Genomic DNA, 9,094 nt, shown 5'->3' on the forward strand with positions numbered 1-9,094 from the left:
TATTTTAAGGTTTTTTTATTATATCTCCAGTTAATTAAAAAATATTCTTATAAGTTTTTAATGAGTTAACAGAAAAATAAACATTTTTCATACCACATGGTCTAAAAGGCACGGAAAACAGGTGCACGCTAACTTCCTGTCAATTTTAATGAAAGTGAAAGGAGAACTACGTAGATCGTTGTTAGTGTTATAGTTTAGTTCTATCACGGACCTGGTTTATAGGTCCGTGGTTCTATAACAAAACTGTTATGGTTTTGCCATTTATGAAAAATACGATGTTGCAATACTGGCAATAGGAACTTTAAATGTTTTTGTTTACTTCCGGAAAAAAAGATAAACCTGAAAGTGAAAGTTAAAGTAAGAAAGATGTCGTTGCAACTAAACAATCGCTGGTGCATATTGGAATTTGACAAGGATGCACTGGATTACATAACGAAGATGCATTAACTAAATAATATGTTCGTCAGAGTCAGAACATATTTTACCAAGTTTTGACTCTGGGAATGTTTTAACCCCCGTAGTCCAGTCAAGTCCAGAAAAGGAAAAAAACAATAAGGTATTCTATTGAAAGTTACATTGATTATCGTGCTAGAGAATTTTACAGAATGAACAGTGGATCTAATACAGCAGATCTTTTTAAAACACTGAAAATTGTTAAAAAAAATAAGTTGTGGAAACTATTTAAGGTACTGTACGTGTACTAGTTTTGCTGTTTTACTGTTTAAAAAAGAAAATGGTATTACTTTTTATTAGTCAGTCTAAGCTTTTTTGATACTGATTCTAGTCTATTTAAACATATTCCAGTCCAATCTGTTATTTCACACTGCTCGCTGTCGAGTCAGCAGGTAAGGTTTAAGTGTCCAAGCAGTGAACGGCGTAGACTATGGGTCTACACTGGTCCCAAAGATCTGTACAATTCTGACAGCCTCTAAGAGTTAAATGGTTTAGTCATTGATTCTAGTCATTTATCAATCGAAGTATTGATTTATATAAAATTATGTTTTGTGGAGATTCTTGCCTGTTCTTGTTGTAACAGCATTTTATTTTATAATAGTTGTCATGTACATTTAATTGTAATACAACTTGATATTATTACACAGTCTATCTTAAAATAGTCTGTGCAATAATATCATGTTTTATTATTAGAAAATGTATGCATTTTGAAAGTTTTGTTTAAAACATTTGCAAAAAATAAATTGTCTAAATGTTCTTTGATTCACTCTTTCACTGGGTTATATTTGCAAAGTCTAAAGATGAACTGCTTCCCTGGTGAACATACTGACAATGCTCAAAATTGCACATAATGTTGCCACCGCTGGGAGTCGAACCCATGGCTTGCCCTTCAACAGGATGCATTCTACAACTGAAATACATGTACCATGGCTAAAAATAACTGATAAACAATGCTGTTTCTTTGTCAAGCTTCACCTATATATAGATGTGAAAAATGCACTTAGTCTTGATTTATTTCAATGATGATGTATTTTATGTTTTGATGGCTGTCAAGCTAGCAGTTTTAGCTTATAAGTGGCAGAAAGATTGAATCTATATATCACACTGAATTATTATTAAAATAATTCACCTGAAATAAACTTGAATATTGGATCATTCTGACATTAAAAAAAAAACCGACCCATCTTTTTTTCAGCATGTTACAGGAAACAGACATATTTTTTTTTTAGGCCTTATATAGCAACACTACTTCCTAAGCATCCAGATACTTCCTTCAAAGTACTTTCCTTTTATCAACTACCTTCATCCATAGCAATTAATGACTTCCTTTAAAAAGCAATGACTCCCTTAATAGCCAAAGACTTCCTTAGCAATCACTTACTTCGTAGCAACTACTTACATCGATGGAAATCAATGACTTCCTTAGCAACCTATGATTCTCTTAGCAGCCTATCAATTACTCAGCACCCTAAGACATTCTTAGCAAAAACTGACTTCCTTAAGGGGCCTTCCAAAGTGCGGAAAAGTGGCAGGGGAAGGCCAAATATTACACCGTTTCAAAACTTCATATTTCATTTAGTTTTAATGAACGATCATTCTCGGGAGTAAAACATATATTCTTTGTGACATGGTTTGGGGTAGTAAGGAGTTCACCAAATTTGACGATATAATATTTTATCAGATTTTGGATCAAAAAAACTTTCTTCGTTTTTTCTGAAAAGTCTATCAACAATATAACTTTATTTTTATGTCAAAATGCCCCAAGACTACCTAATCAACAATGGCTTGTGGGTTCTTGATGGTATCTTTCCAAATAAGAAAGACATTCAATAAAAAAATGAATTAATATATGGATTAAATTCATTTCCTGGTTACAAAATTGAAAAAAAATATTTCTTTAAATAGCGACAATCACCACAAAGTCTCAAGACATGTTTAATTGGGTAGTACTGACAATTCTGACACAAAAACATATTTCTTTTTAATAACAATATAGTGTGAAAACATCATACTCCTAAAGTGATATTTTCAGCTGCAGTGAGGTAAAATGTGACGTTTCCATGTTCAAGCCTTGTCCGAATCCTGCTGTCTACGGAAAACATTCATGTTCTTCTCCATTAAACTTTGTATTCTTTTGATACATGAAATATAAAATTAACATTCTGACCTTAACTATTTCGATCTGTAACTGTTTATATTTGATCATATCAACGGGCCTTTAAAGGCGCACAATATAAGTTGATGCCTTTTTTGTCTTTATTCAAACGCATTTTCAAGTTCAACTCATTTAACTTATATAATAAAAAAACAAACTTTTAGAAAAGCAAATGACCAATAAATGTGGTTTTTGAATTAATAGACATAAATTCCCCAGTTCAAAAATCCCCAAAATATCGATTACATTTTTTATCTGTACCTAAATGTACATAAAAATGGCATCAACCTATGTTGTGCGCCTTTGTATGTTAAGTTTAATAGCCTAACGTTTTGTGCATGCATATCACACTAAATATAATAATCAAATTGCAACTCAATATTAAATTTGTACTCAGATCCATTTTTAAGTGTTTACCAATTAACATGATGTATTGAGGATGTATTAAATGGTTTGAGTCGTTAAACGGATGTATTGAAGACATATTGAATGACAATGAATTCACCCTTGTGTTAATGGTTCATTCGCATTGAACATAAAAAGCTAGTTTAGTCTAAACATCAGTTTGATCATATGTTTTACAAATACATTAGTTGCACTCGTAAAACGTTTACCAATAATACCCAGGTTATATGGAGTTACCCTTTTATCCTTAAAACGTGTTTGTCTCATTCATCAGATCTTAATAAAAAATGAGGTTGAGTCGGAAAAGCGAATTCCAAAATCCATATAAGCTGGCTTAAGCTAGGATTATTTCGGAGCCTAAGCTTCTACTATTTGTTTGCAAGGGAAAAGTTACGAAGTTGACCATGACTTGATAAGTAAATCTATAAGCTGGCATCCGTCATAAGAAACACCTTATATTCCTAATCTTTAGAAATGAGCAACTCTACGAACACAAGTTATTGTAAATATTTGGCCTTAGCCTCCCTTGCAAATGCTTCCAAACCATATTCAAGCTGAACCAAATTGACTTACATAGAGCCAAGCCGGCGACAGATTTCTTTCTGTCATGTAGAAATAGCAACTTTTACAACCGCCTTGGGCTACTTGAACATGTATGAAACATATTGATTTTCAGAACGTATTGCTTACGAATATATGATACAAGATTCATGATTGATTTACAGAATATTTAGAAAGCCATGTCCATGTGGACAAATAAATATACAACACAGTGAGTTGATTCAATGCATACATATAACAAAACTGAACAACCAAAATCAAAGCGCTTAAAGCGTTGACTGGATTTCGGCCTGCAACGTTTTGTGGGTAAAGTCATGTAATTATTATAAACATCTAAAATTAGTATATGCTCGCTCATAGTTTCCTTCGCGAAAACTTGTTGATTCTCAATGAGATCATAAAGTATAAGTCACTTGAAATGTGGACTACGCCAAATAGTTACTTATAAGGTATGGAGTAATTCTTAATATCATATAAAACCTTTGGTTTCATAAACAATGCACTGCCATGGATAAATCATTACGGAATTTTTGGTAAAATCTACTCTACACTTCAAACTTGACTTTGGCGTATTTAATTTACTACCAGGCATGCCAGGTAAGCCAAATGCATCCCAACAAAATGCATTGGACATATTAATTAGGTTTATGTTTAATGCTTCTTTCTACAACGATAAATACCTGGATCGAATCACATAATGTACATGTATCTTAATAATGCCCACAACGCATGTCACTCGTGGACAAATTGAATAGATTTATATCAATTTTTAAATATGCATTTGCATTATGCTACATGATCAAGATATTGGACTGAAATTACTGAGGCAAACTGAGAAATATTCACATACTTTCCGTTTCATTCGGCATTACATGACTATGACACAAATTGTAGCAGGTCGATAGCCTGTCAACGCTTGACGCGATTTGATTTGAATGGTAAAAGTGTATAATATTCATTTAGTAATGGTTAAAAGGTTGTAAGTATGTACTAATACAAGTGAATGGTTTTACGCGACACAAATTTTACAAACACAAGTAAAAACTAACAATATCAATAAAAAATGTCAAGTAATAGCCGATTTAGGCAGTTTAAAACATAGAAAATTATACTTATGAATGAACTACAATCACCAAAAAAATGATTGTAGGATAAAATGAAGTATTATAATTTCTCAAAATTTGTTAATGGTCATTATAATCTTATATCAAAGTACAATAGCTGATTGCTAATAGTATTGCTCATTCCGATTTTTATGGTGATGTTTTAAAGAAAATTCGTAAAATTAAAATTGTTCCAGCAGGTAATTGGGCAGACAGACTTAATGATTTCATTTGATTTTATTGAAACCGTGGATATAAAGGCAATATTTTGAAGAGTATTTGCCTTCTAATTTTTGAAGATGAATTCCTGAAACAAAATATAGGGTTGAATATAGCATCCTTACATAACCAAGCTTCCAGTCCTTTGGTTTTTTTGCTAATTAATGTTATCTTTAAAACCTTTTTTGGCTGAATCGGAGTGTTTTGGCATGTGACTTCATTTTCTTTAAATATTTTACATTTTCAAATCATTTGGAAGGAAAGATTAGCTAATACATGTCGCTTTTATTTTTAATAATGTTTTCTTTATTTGTTCCCAGTTTTAATACAATGATGCTTTTTATTATGAAACTCTATGATCACACAGTTTTAAACCTTTTATTTTATATAAGGCAGACTGTGTGTGATGTTCATAGTTTCAAACAATGACTGCATATCTTTGAAACGTTTTTGCATTAAGTGCTCTAAATTGTATTCCTCCGTCTGCAGATAGAGTTGGGATCTCTAATCATAGAAATACTTGGGGTTTACCTATAAGTTTATCATTATTTGTTTTATTGTTAAGTTTCCTCAAGTGAATGCATACTTTGATAGGATTTACCTTTTACGTTTTTTTCTTTATTATGGATTGTTGGGATAAGAGTGAGGTTTATGTGCTTAAACTGGTTTAACCCCCAGTAAATTTACAATTTACTGACCGTTCCAAAGCGGTACCTAACAATCCTTGATAAACATACCTAGTTTTTTATACATATAATGTATGCACTGTGTTGCTTGTGTAGTTTTGTGCTGTTCTTCCATGTTTTTTGTTTGTGATTTTATGTTCTACGTCTTTGGCGTTTACCCAGTGCCATTAAACCGGGTTTATGTTTAAACTTTTTGCCACTGAGCTTGTTTCTGTAGTGTTGTTCGATTGTATATTGCCCCCTCGAGGAGAGCAGTGCATCTTATCAACCCTTGGAAAACACTGTCGGTCGAAAGCTTTGCCTCGGGTTGACAAGACAACACGCCTCGGTCGACAGCGTTGTCTCGGGATGATAAGATGCACTATTCCACTCAAGGGAGGCAATATTTATATGCTAATGACCAACAAGCCATTCAATAGTATGGGCTAAACGTCAGTTCCATCTGAATACACCTTAAATAATTATGATACCAGCATCTGAATCTGTATTGTTTATTGTTATAAATACAAGTCTATATACACAGTCAAGTACAAGCAAACAGTATTTGAACTAGCAATAAATAGTGAAAAAATACGTGCAAAGAGTCAATGTCGGAATCAAATACATTTTCATGAAGGTTACATTCATCAAGCGTTTATAGAAAATAAAAAGAAATGTTAATTTAAATACACAGCAGAAATGTGATAATGATATCGATGACAAAAATTCAAATGTGCAAGTAAAAATAATGAAACCTGTATTTCACAGGAAAAACATTGTACTATATTGTTTTTAACCACAAACTACATTTCCATGTAATTTCAAATGATACATTGTAGGAAGTGAATCATTGTCACAAATTATATTATGAATTGAAATGCATTGTCACAAATTATAATATGGATCGAAATCCATTGTGACCAATTGAATCATGAATCTAGATACAATTAAACCGAACGTATATTGACGAATTTGGCATATTTTCTAAATAATATTGCGAAAAGATGTCTTCTGCAAGTTAAGCAATTGGCCTGTATGACTATGGAGGGAAGATATAGGGACCACTTTCACCGCTGTGTTTTGGTTACCGTTAGTGGCTAGTGACATATTGCAAATGTATAAATGAATTCGTCATTCAATACATTAATATAAATTTCTTCAATGTATTAATGTGTATTTCTTCAACACATTATTGTGTATTTCTTCAACACATAATTGTGTATTTCTAAACACATAACTGTATTTTTCCTCAATACATAACTGTATATTTCATCAACCCATAATGCATATTTCTTCAACACATTATCAACGAATAAGGTATATTCCTTTAACATATAATAGTATATTTCTTCAACACATAATGTATATAATTTAGTATATAACTGTTTATTTCTTCAACACATAATGTATATTTCTTTAACATATACCTGTATATTGCTCTTCCATATAATGTTGTGTTTTTTTCAACATATAACTCTAAAACACCCAATCTAAGATTAAGCTATCTGTTTTATATTTATGTGAGAAATACAGTATGCACTCATGTGTCGCTTCAGCTTAAATTATCCGATGTACAAAATATATTTTCGTTTGATCATGCCATTGAGTGTAAGCCTGATATAACTTCAATAATAGTATAGCGCAACCTTGAATAAAATAGTATTGACGGTTATGAATGATATTATGTCCGCCATCTTGTAAATGAATATTTTATATTTAGATTTTTTTTTTGTATTAATCTCTGGGAGATAAGTACAATGACCCTATATAAATCTTGTTTCATTTCAAAGGGTATTGACCCCTGATTACCAATTTATAAAATAAATAATCGAAAATACATTACAGATAAAGAAATGTCATTTTGTAATTTTTCAACTGTAGTCGGAAGTGAAGCGGCCGATTTTTCAATCTTTTTATGTTGCAATATTTGTATCAGTGTCATGTTTACATATTTTTCCTTTAAACATTAAAGGAACTAGCCACCAGATGGTCCCAAAATCTGCCACCTCAGTATGTCCACAAAACAAGCCTATACTTGTCAACAGGAGCTTGTATTAAGACGATAATACATCACTTTACATGATAAAAAGAATATTTTGTCGCTGTCTCAGCTGAATTCAACGGTTTCCCAGTTAATAGTGTGTATATCAAGCATGTGAACGTCATGCGATTAGTACAGAAACATATTTTCAAATTACTGGTATTTACCAGTAAATTTCGTATTGGATAAATACGCAAAACCTGCGAAAGATACATGTGTCATTAGCGATAAGATACATCAGTAAGTAAGATTCTATGCGTTGTGCAAAACGATATCAATCGTGTGTAAGCATTTGTTAATTTCCTTTTTTTCATGCAATTGTATCATCTGGTGTCTAGTCCCTTTAAACCTTTTTTCAGATGATACCAAAACAATATGGGTTCGCCAGACATTTAAACGGCACATTGTTGTACATCGGATACATTTAACCCCAGCCTCATGCAGCACAGTTTATAAATAAATCAAATGAATGATTGTAAGCCCATGGTTATATTAGGGAGTAATAGACTTGGGCCTGTTTGATACTTAATTGTAAAATGTTCAGTACAAGGAAATAATCTGTGCCATAAACCATTTTGAAATTTAATACCAAAAGCATGACACGAAGGCTTAGTGTATGGACGTCTCTTTAAAGAGAGTCGTACTTCAGTCAACATTTGCTTTGAGTGCATGAGCCTTGTTATAATTCATTCAAACTTAAAAGCTAGGCGGTATTCAAAAGGCTTCCCATTAATTATAACAACTTATTATATTTTCGGGCCTGCACCCACAATCTGAGTCATTAAAATTTCACACAAGCACTGAAGCAGCTACAGCTCGAACAATTGGAATTATAAACGGATTTCAGCTTCATTTAAGGTGACTAGTTTGGTTTTGTAGAATATACACAAATCTAGCCCCAGTTTCTTGAAAATTCTCAAGCTTTTTTATAAAACCCGAGTATAATGTGAACAAAAATAAAATACAATCCAGTTATTCCATATAATTGCTTTATTAATTATTTTAATTGTGCGAGTATTTCCTTTTATAACTTGATTATTAATGAAGAATAATCTGTAACAGTTGAGTACAGCTTTAAATGTTCGAGTTATTACTCATTGGCAAGATCATTTCTAGCCCGTAAACATATTTTGTGCATTTCTGTTTGTCTATATACAGTAAATATAATCCATCAGTTTGATTCTAACAAAGTAAAACATTTCATCACTTACCCATGTTTTGCTGTTAAAGCTGCACTCTCACAGATTGAACGTTTTGACATTTTTTTTATTTTGCGTTTTGGAACGAGCCAAATTTGCGAAAATCCATGGAAACCAGAGATTCAAGACTGTTGACAAAAATTAGATCGCAGATTTATAAATTTCAGTTCCAAAATTGATGTTTCATTCATTTTTCTTAAACCGTTACTAAGAGTTTAAGCCATAAAACGTTAATTTTTGAAAGGAAATATGAAAATTCACGGTGTGATTTTCTTTCAACAATCTTATATCAA

This window comes from Mya arenaria, chromosome 7 (assembly GCF_026914265.1).
Source record: "Mya arenaria isolate MELC-2E11 chromosome 7, ASM2691426v1".
Taxonomy (NCBI): Eukaryota; Metazoa; Mollusca; class Bivalvia; order Myida; family Myidae; genus Mya; species Mya arenaria.